This window comes from Mandrillus leucophaeus, unplaced genomic scaffold, assembly GCF_000951045.1.
Source record: "Mandrillus leucophaeus isolate KB7577 unplaced genomic scaffold, Mleu.le_1.0 Scaffold339, whole genome shotgun sequence".
Taxonomy (NCBI): Eukaryota; Metazoa; Chordata; class Mammalia; order Primates; family Cercopithecidae; genus Mandrillus; species Mandrillus leucophaeus.
Window position 1 is genome coordinate 3350534 of NW_012103576.1, and position 9017 is coordinate 3359550.

Genomic DNA, 9017 nt, shown 5'->3' on the forward strand with positions numbered 1-9017 from the left:
GTGAACCCGGGAGGCGGAGTTTGCAGTGAGCTGAGATCTGGCCACTGCACTCCAGCCTGGGCGACAGAGCGAGACTCTGCCTCAAAAAAAAAAAAAAAAAAAGTAAAAAAAAAATGTCATACGTAAAAGATACTTGCACAGGCATGTTTATAGCAACACAATTCAAAATTGCAAAAATATAGAACCAGCCCAAATGCCCATCAATCAACGAGTGGATAAGGAAATTGTGAGATAGATAGATAGATAGATAGATAGATAGATAGATAGATAGATAGACAGACAGATAGATAGATATGCCGGGTATGGGGGGTGGCTCATGCCTGTAATCCCAGCACTTTGGGAGGCCAAGACAGGCGGATCACTTGAGGCCAGGAGTTCGAGACCAGCCATGGCCAACATGGCAAAACCCTGTCTCCACTAAAAATACAAAAATTAGCCGGACGTGGTGGCACATGCCTGTAATCCCAGCTACTCAGGAGGCTAGGTCATAAGAATCGTTTGATCCATGGAGGCAGAGCTTGCAGTGAGCCAAGATCGCACCACTGCACTCCAGCCTGGGTGACAGAGCAAGACAGTCTAAAAAAAAGAAAAAATTGTGAATGTGTATATATATATACACACACACACACACACAATGGAATACTACTCAGTCATAAAAAGGAACAAAATAATGGCATTTGCAGCAACCTGGATGGAACTGGAGACCACTATTCTAAGTGAAGTAACTCAGGGATGGAAACCCAAGCATCATATGTTCTCACTCATAAGTGGGAGCTAAGCTATGAGGATGCAAAGGCATAAGAATGATACAAAGGACTTTTGGGTCTCAGGGGAAAGGGTGGGAGGGAGGTGAGGGATAAAAGCCTACACATTGGCCGGTGTAGTGGCTTATGCCTGTAATCCCAGCACCTTGGGAGGCCGAGGTGGGCAGATCACTTGAGATCAAGAGTTCGAGACCAGCCTGGGCAACATGGTGAAACCCTGTCTCTACTAAAAATACAAAAATTAGCTGGGTGTGATGGCGTGTACCTGTAGTCCTAGCTACTAGGGAGGCTAAGGCAGGAGAATCACTTTTGAGACTCTGTCTCAAAAAAGAAAGAAAGAAAAGAAAATTCCAAAATCTGGTATGTCATTCTGCCTGAGTATTCTAACTAACTAGAATTTCACCACTGAACCTGGGCACGGTGGCTGAAGCCTGTAATCCCAGGACTTTGGGAGGCTGAGGCGGGTGGATTGCCTGAGTTCAGGAGTTTGAGACCAGCCTGGGCAACATGGCGAAACCCCGTCTCTACTAAAAATACAAAAAATTAGCTGGGCATTGTGGCGGGCACCTGTAATCCCAGCTACTCGAGATGCTGAGGCACAAGAATTGCTTGAACCCAGGAGGCAGAGGTTGCAGTGAGCCGAGATGGCGCCACTGCACTCCAGCCCAGGCGACAGAGCAAAACTGTCTCAAAAAAAACCCAATAATAATAATTTCACCACTAAGGATGCACATGGCTATATCTTGGGGGCCAAATATAAAGCCCCTTAACTGCCCCCCAAAAATGTGACAGCCTGTGCTGGACTTACCAGAGAGGCCTTCCAGACCTGAAGCTGAGGTGAGAATGCTGTCTCAACACAAGGCCGATCACATGATTTTGTCTCCTGAATTTTCAAGGGTGTGGACAAAAAGCAACTCAAACAGGCTTGCATCTCCTCTGGAGTTTTGTGATACCCACTGCCCACGGCTGAGAGCCCCATTTGATGTTCTAAGTGTTGCCCTCTCCAAAAGGGTCCCTTGTTGCTCTGAGACCAAATAACCAGGCTGGATTCAAAACCATTAGCCCCGCCTTTGCTTAGCAGAATAAAATGAACATCAAGGCGAGCCTTGAAGGGGGAAGATGCCACGAAATCTGTGCTGGAGAGGTGAGGGGTGAATGAGGAGCAGCGAAGGCTTCTTCATCTCTGTAGTGCCAGGACCTAGCAGAAAGCCTGGCACCAATACGAAAGCGTTCAATGTGTGTTTGTTGACTGAATGTCTGACTGAAAGAGAGCCTTCTTCTTGGTCTGGAGGTCATCATGGAGGCATTGTAGAGCTGCTCTGTGGGGACAGAGAATGGAAGGAAGTTGGCACGGGTCTGGAGTGTCCTGCCAGGACCTACACAGACCATGTTTTTCTCTGCCTGAAAATTTCTCCCAGGCAAAGTTCTCAGCGCCTGCAAGTCTCAAAAGTAGATTCCTCCAAGCTCACGGTGTACTTTATTGGACTAAACTCAACTCAGGGAAACTTAACAGTGGCATAGTGTTGTGAGGAGAATCCAATGAGAGCACCTATATAAAAACATATTGAGGCCTGGCGCGGTGGCTCACGCCTGTAATCCCAACACTTTGGGAGGCCAAGGTGGGCAGATCAAGAGGTCAGGAGTTCGAGACCAGCCTGGCCAATATGGTGAAACCCCGTCTCCACTGAAAAAAATTCAAAAATTAGCCGGGCGTGGTGGTGTGTGCCTGTAGTCCCAGCTACTCGGGAGACTGAGGCAGAAGAATCACTTGAACCCAGAGGCAGAGGTTGCAGTGAGCTGAGATTGTGCCACTGCACTCCAGCCTGGGAGACAAAGCGAGAGTCCGTCTCAGAAAAAAAAAAAAAAAAAAAGCATATTGAAAAAGATAGAGGGGCAGGGAATTCTTGATAACTCACCAATATTGACTTTGTGTGGTCTAAGTGACCCTTTGTATGTGCTATTTGGCCAGGTAGGTTTCTATGTACAGATCCTAACCCTGAACATGCACACGCACGACAGGCACTCCCACACATACACATTTTATAATGCAGTAGACTCCTGTGTGCCAAAACCCAAATAACTACAATCCTCAAAGAATCGGAATGCTTTTTTTGCAATACAATGCAATAATCCCTTACATTTGTATGGGGCTTTGCGGGTCACAAAGTGCTTCCCCATCCATGACCCCATTTGTTTGCTGATTGATGTTCAGAACGGTTCCAAGGCTTTGCAGGATCCTGAAGGCCCTTGAAAAGACTCAAATAGCAATAACCTGTGGTGTGAATGGCCTTGGCTGTGTGCTGAGCCTCTGAACACCAAGCCTCTTGTTGTGACAGAGACATCCAGGGGTACAGCAACCTGCTGCCACAGACTTGCAGGGACTCAGCAGCACTTGGGAGACTGGGTTTGTAGGACATGATTCCTGCAGCTGAAAGGAGCTGAGACCCATCTGTACAAAATCAGTACTATACCAGCAACAGAGGAGGCCAAAGGGTTGGCGCACCCCTCCCTGATTTCATTCCATCAGCCATTCAATGGACAGACAGTGAACACTTGAGCTCCTTTCTCTGGCTCGTTCTGGGTATTGAGGGTACAGATATAGCAAGACATGTTTCTCTCTTTCTCTCTCTCTCTCTCACACACAGACACACACACAAGGCTTCATCTGGAGCTCCAAACCCCCAGGGCTAACCTGCCTCTGCCATGCTCCTGTATTAAGAAGAATATTGGGGGCCAGGCATGGTAGCTCACGCCTGTAATCCCAGCACTTTGGGAGGCTGAGGCAGGCAGATCACGAGGTCAGGAGATTGAGACCATCCTGGCTAACACGGTGAAACCCTGGCTCTACTAAAAATACAAAAAAATTAGCCAGCCGTGGTGGTGATTGCCTGTAGTCCCAGCTACTCAGGAGGCTGAGGCAGGAGAATGGCGTGAACTGGGAGGCGAAGATTGCAGTGAGCCAAGATTGTGCCACTGCACTCCAGCCTGGGCGACAGAGCGAGACTCAAGCTCAAAAAAAAAAAAAAAAAGAAAAAGAAAAAAAAGAAAAAGAAAAAGAAAAAGAAAAAATAGAAGAAGAATATTGGAGGCCCGTGTGGTGGTCACGCCTGTAATCCCAGCATTTTGAGAGGCCGAGGCGGGTGGGTCACGGGGTCAGGAGATCGATAACATGGTGAAACCCTGTCTCTACTGAAAATACAAAAAATTAGCCGGGTGTAGTGGCAGGCGCCTGTAGTCCCAGCTACTCGGGAGGCTGAGGCAGGAGAATGGCGTGAACACGGGAGGTGGAGTTTGCAGTGAGCCAAGATTGCACCACTGCACTCCAGCCTGGGCGACAGAGCGAGACTCCGTCTCAAAAAAAAAAAAAAAAAAAAGAATAATATTGGATAAACCAGATCCATGGGAGACAAATGAAATTTTATAATGCATATTAAAAATAATAGTAATCCCTCACATCTGTACACAACTTAATAGTTTACAAAACACTTCCATCCCTATTCCTTTATTTGATCCTGGGTCCTGTCGTCGTCCTTCATATTCAAAGACAATCTTCTGATTGTGATCTCTATCTCCAGTGCGAGTGAAGCAAGGCTAAGGCAGGACCAGGAGGCCCTCCTGCACTCTATTAACAGACAAACATGGTGGGCTTTTTTCTCTTTCTCTTTCTCCCTCTCCTCCCCTCCCCTCCCGTCTCTTTCTCGCTTTCTCTTTTTCTCTCTTTCTGGAGTCTCTCTCATTCTGTTGCCCAGGTTGGAGTGCAGTGGCACGATCTCAGCTCACTGCAACCTCGACTCCTGGGTTCAGCTGATTCTCCTGCCTCAGCCTCCAGAGTAGCTGGGATTACAGGCACACATCACCACACCAAGCTAATTTTTGTATTTTTATTAGAGACAGGTTTTTGCCGTGTTGGCCAGGTTGGTCTCGAACTCCTGGCCTCAACTAATCCATGCCTCCCCTCCACCTCCCAAAGTGCTGGGATTACAGGCGTGAACAACTGTGCCCGACCGGCTATTTTTTTTCACCCTTTTCTTTTTCTTCCTCCTTCTTTCTCTTGCTGTGCTGTCTGTGGAGCCTGAAGTTGCCTATGACTCAGCTTCCCAGTCTCCAGGGAGCCTGGCACCCTGGGGAAAAGGGCTGTTGGCCAGCTAGCCCCCCAAGCTGGGATGCCAAGTCTTTAACTCATGCAGAGTGAGGAAGGGAGATCCTCCTCTTTAGGCAGCCCTAAAGTGAGCCCCAGCCCACCTCAGCAAATTGGGCAGGCCTGCCATGGGAGAAAGGGAGCAATTTCAATAGAACAAGGAAAGGAGGGTTCCCTGAAGCTATTAGGAGGATGTGAAATGGGGCTCTGAAGCTGGGGAGGCAAGCGCTAAATTCATGCTTCACAAAGTGCAGACATAGGAACCTAGGCTTGCAGGAGAAGATGCTGGGGAAGGGAAAAGAGGAGTCCCCACTATGGTGGCTCATGCCTGTAATCCCAGCATTTTGAGAGGCCAAGGCGGGCAGACCACTTGAGGTCAGGAGTTCAAGACCAGCCTGGCCAACATGATGAAATCTTGTCTCTAATAAAAATACTAAAATTTGGGCCGGGCACAGTGGCTCACACCTCTAATCCCAGCACTTTGGGAGGCTGAGGTGGGCAGATCACTTGGGGTCAGGAGTTCCAGACCAGCCTGGCCAACATGATGAAACCCTGTCTCTACTAAAAATACAAAAATTAGCTGGGCGTGGTGGTACCTGTAGTCCCAGCTACTTGAGAGGCTGAGGCAGGAGAATCACTTGAACCCGGGAAGCAGAGGTTACAGCGAGCTGAGATGGTGCCATTGCACTCCAGCCTGGGTGACAAGAGCGAAACTCTGTCTCAAAAAAAACCAAAAAACCAAAAATTTGCAGTGAGCTGAGATGACCCCACGACACTCCAGCCTGGGCAACAGAGTGAGACTCCATCTCAAAAAAAAAAGAAAAAAAAGAGTCCCCCACTGTATCTACTGGGTTTCTGGGCCTTTTAAGAAACCTACTTCACTCATCCATCCCCATTCCCTCACATACTCGAGTTTTTTTTTTGTTTGTTTTATGTTTGTTTGTTTTTTGAGATGGAGTTTCGCTCTTGTTGCCCAGGCTGGAGTGCAATGGCACCATCTCGGCTCGCTGTTAACCTCTGCTTCCCGGGTTCCAGTGATTCTCCTGCCTTAGCCTCTCAAGTAGCTGGGACTACAGGTACCACCACGCCCAGCTAATTTTTGTATTTTTAGTAGAGACAGGGTTTCATCATGTTGGCCAGGCTGGTCTTGAACTCCTGACCTCAGGTGATAGATCTGGCTCGGCCCCCCAAAGTGCTGGGATTACAGGCGTGAGCCACCGCACCCCGACTAACGTAGGTTCTTTCATTTGTCCAGTCTATTCGCTGAGCCCCCTTCTACCTCCATTCCTCTAATGTAGCCCCAATTTTTTGAGCTAGCGATGCTTTCAGTGAAAGCCCAACCCAGAGAGTTCTGAAGTCATCCCACCCAAACATTCTCAAATTCCCCCATCCATCCCTCTCTCTACATGGTTCTCAGCCCATAGCTGTGGCCATACCAGTTATGCCCTCCACCTGGCCCAGAGCCGCCCCAGATGGGAATGCCTAAGAAATGAGGGAGGAGTAGGGGATATAAAAACCACGGTGCTGTGGTGGTTTGCAGTAGTAGAGGATCAAAGCCCATCTTCTCCTGGTGGGAGGGATCAGAGCTGTCTGTCTTGGCAGTTGCGAGCAGGGGGCCCAAGCAGCTGGGAAAGCTGCTGTCAGCTAGTGGCCAGGTTAAAAAGAGATGACGGTGTGAGTGACTGCCATGTAGGGGTGGGGAAAGAGACCCACGACCCCCTCCCTTCATCCCTGGACGTGACCAGCAATCCGTTGAGGCTTCCAACCTAGCCTAACGTCGGAAACTCCCTTCTCTCAGGAAAAGAGCTTCGTTCCAGCCCAGGAGCTTCCCTGGTTGAGCCCTCTTCTAGCCCTTGCCCTGACGTTTGGGGCCAGCCGAATTAGCATTGTCACTCTGGCAGTGGCAGCCAGTGTGGGGCGGGAGTGTGTAATTGCAACCACTTCCTGCCCCAGCTTGCCCTCGGGCTGGCCCCGCCCCTGAGGACAGTTGGGGCGGGGCCCAGGTATAGTGAGGGAGTCCAGTAGCGGATGGGGGGCGCTGGCTAGTGGGGCCGCCCTCCAGGGAAATCAGCTGAGACTCATAAAAGGGCGAGGGAGGGGGACGCCTTAGTTCCAGCCAACCATCACGAGAGGGCTGGGGCCTCGGGACATTCTATTGGCACAACCCGTCCCTGCAAGGGAGGATCTAGACAACAGCCCCTCTCCGACTAGTATACGACTAGTTCCAATATTAGCTTTATTCATGAGCTCCGGACACGCTGAAGCCCCAGAGGAGAGGGGGAGGGAAGAGCTGGGGTCTACATGGAGGGATGCTCTCCTCTCTGCCTTGGCACTGCTCTCTGCCCCAGCAACTTGAGTCAGATAGAAGGGCCAGGAGCTGTGGAAGACTCTGGTGGTGCACACCACCATTAGCCTGCAAGTGTCTCCTGTCCTGGAGTTTCCCGGATTCCCTGGCAGGTTGTATGGTGGGTCTGTCTGGCTACCCTGGCCTGGGAATGCCCAACATGTACAGAGCCAGTCCTATATCAGGTGCTCTGGAGGTATAAAAGAAACAGAAAAACGAGTTTGAGGCTGCACTGTGCTATGACTGCACCTGTGAATAGTCACTGCCCTCCAGCCTGGGCAGCATAGCAAGACCCTGTCTCTAAAATAAAAATAATTTTACTTTTTTTTTTTTTTTTTTTTGGACAGAATCTCACATACGTTTTTTTTTTTTTTTTTTTTTGAGACGGAGTCTCTCTCTATCGTCCAGGCTGGAGTGTGGTGGCACAATCTCGGCTAACTGCAACCTCCGCCTCCTCAAGTGATTCTCCTGCCTCAGCCTCCCGAGTAGCTGGGACTACAGGCCTGCGCCACCACGCCTGGCTAATTTTTGTATTTTTGTAGAGACAGAGTTTCACCATGTTGGCCAGGCTGATCTCGAACTCCTGAACTCAAGTGATCCGCCTGCCTCAGCCTCCCAAAGTGCTGGGATTACAGGTATGAGCCACTGTGCCTGGTCAGAAAATAATAATTTTTAAAAGAAAAAAAGCAGCAGAATGATAGCCCCCTCCTTGTGAAGAGCTGGATATCAACTGGACATTAGGGTGGCAGAGTGGACAGACTGTGCTTTGTAGTCAAAGATGGAGATTGTAGACCTGCCCTACCCCAATGCATCAACTGTGTGACCTTGGGCAGCTTGCTTATCTTCTCTGAGCTTCAGCCTCCTGGTGTCTAAAGTGAAGCTACTAATACTTGCCTTATGAGGTGTGGTAAGGGTGAAGTAAGACATGCATGGGAGAGTGCTTTGAAAGCTGTGAAGCACTATACAAAGACAGGGATGATAATATTAAATGGGGTGGAGGTGGGAGACAGGACCCTAATGGGAAATATGAGCAGGCACCCATGATTAGGGTTCATACTCTCCACTGGAGTGTTACAAGAGTGTGCTGTAGTGAGGCTATCTGAGGCAGGCGGGGGGTTAACTCTGCGCAGATTTCCAGTTGGAGGTGGGTCTGAGAGAGGAGATCCCCTAGGAAAAGGCGGTCAGGCGAGGTGGAGAAAAAGCCATAATTTCTCTCCTTTTGAGAAGGGCTTGCTACGGTCCTGGTTGCCTTAATCATGCCCGTGTGAAGAGAGGCCAGTGGTGGGTGACGGCGGCCCCACTACACAGTTTTGTTTAGGGGGAGGGGGTGGCCTGTCAGCCCTCAAAGTATAAGGCAGCAGCTGGAAGCGCGCCGCTTACTCACATACCACGCCTGCAGCGTGCACACGGCTCGCTGGAATGAGCCGGGAATGTCTCCTCTCCTCGCCCTCTGCAGACCGAGAGACGGAGAAGAACCGAGGGGAGCTGGGTGAGCCGAGCACATTCAATGACAGCTGCAAACCTATGGGCTTCTCGGTCCCCTTCACTCTCTGGCAAGGGCTGCCCAGCCCAGGTGACCCCTGCCTTCCCTTCTCTGATCAGCAACAGCCAGCCCTGCCTCCCCCTACGCTGGGATAGGGCCATCTTCACTTGCTTGGTAAGTTTTGGGGGAAGGGTGTACCCCTGTGTCGTGGTGGCACACGTGGTTGGGGATGCAACCATGTTTATGCATGTCAGCAGCCATGTGTGCAGGTTCAGGCAGGTGTCTGCA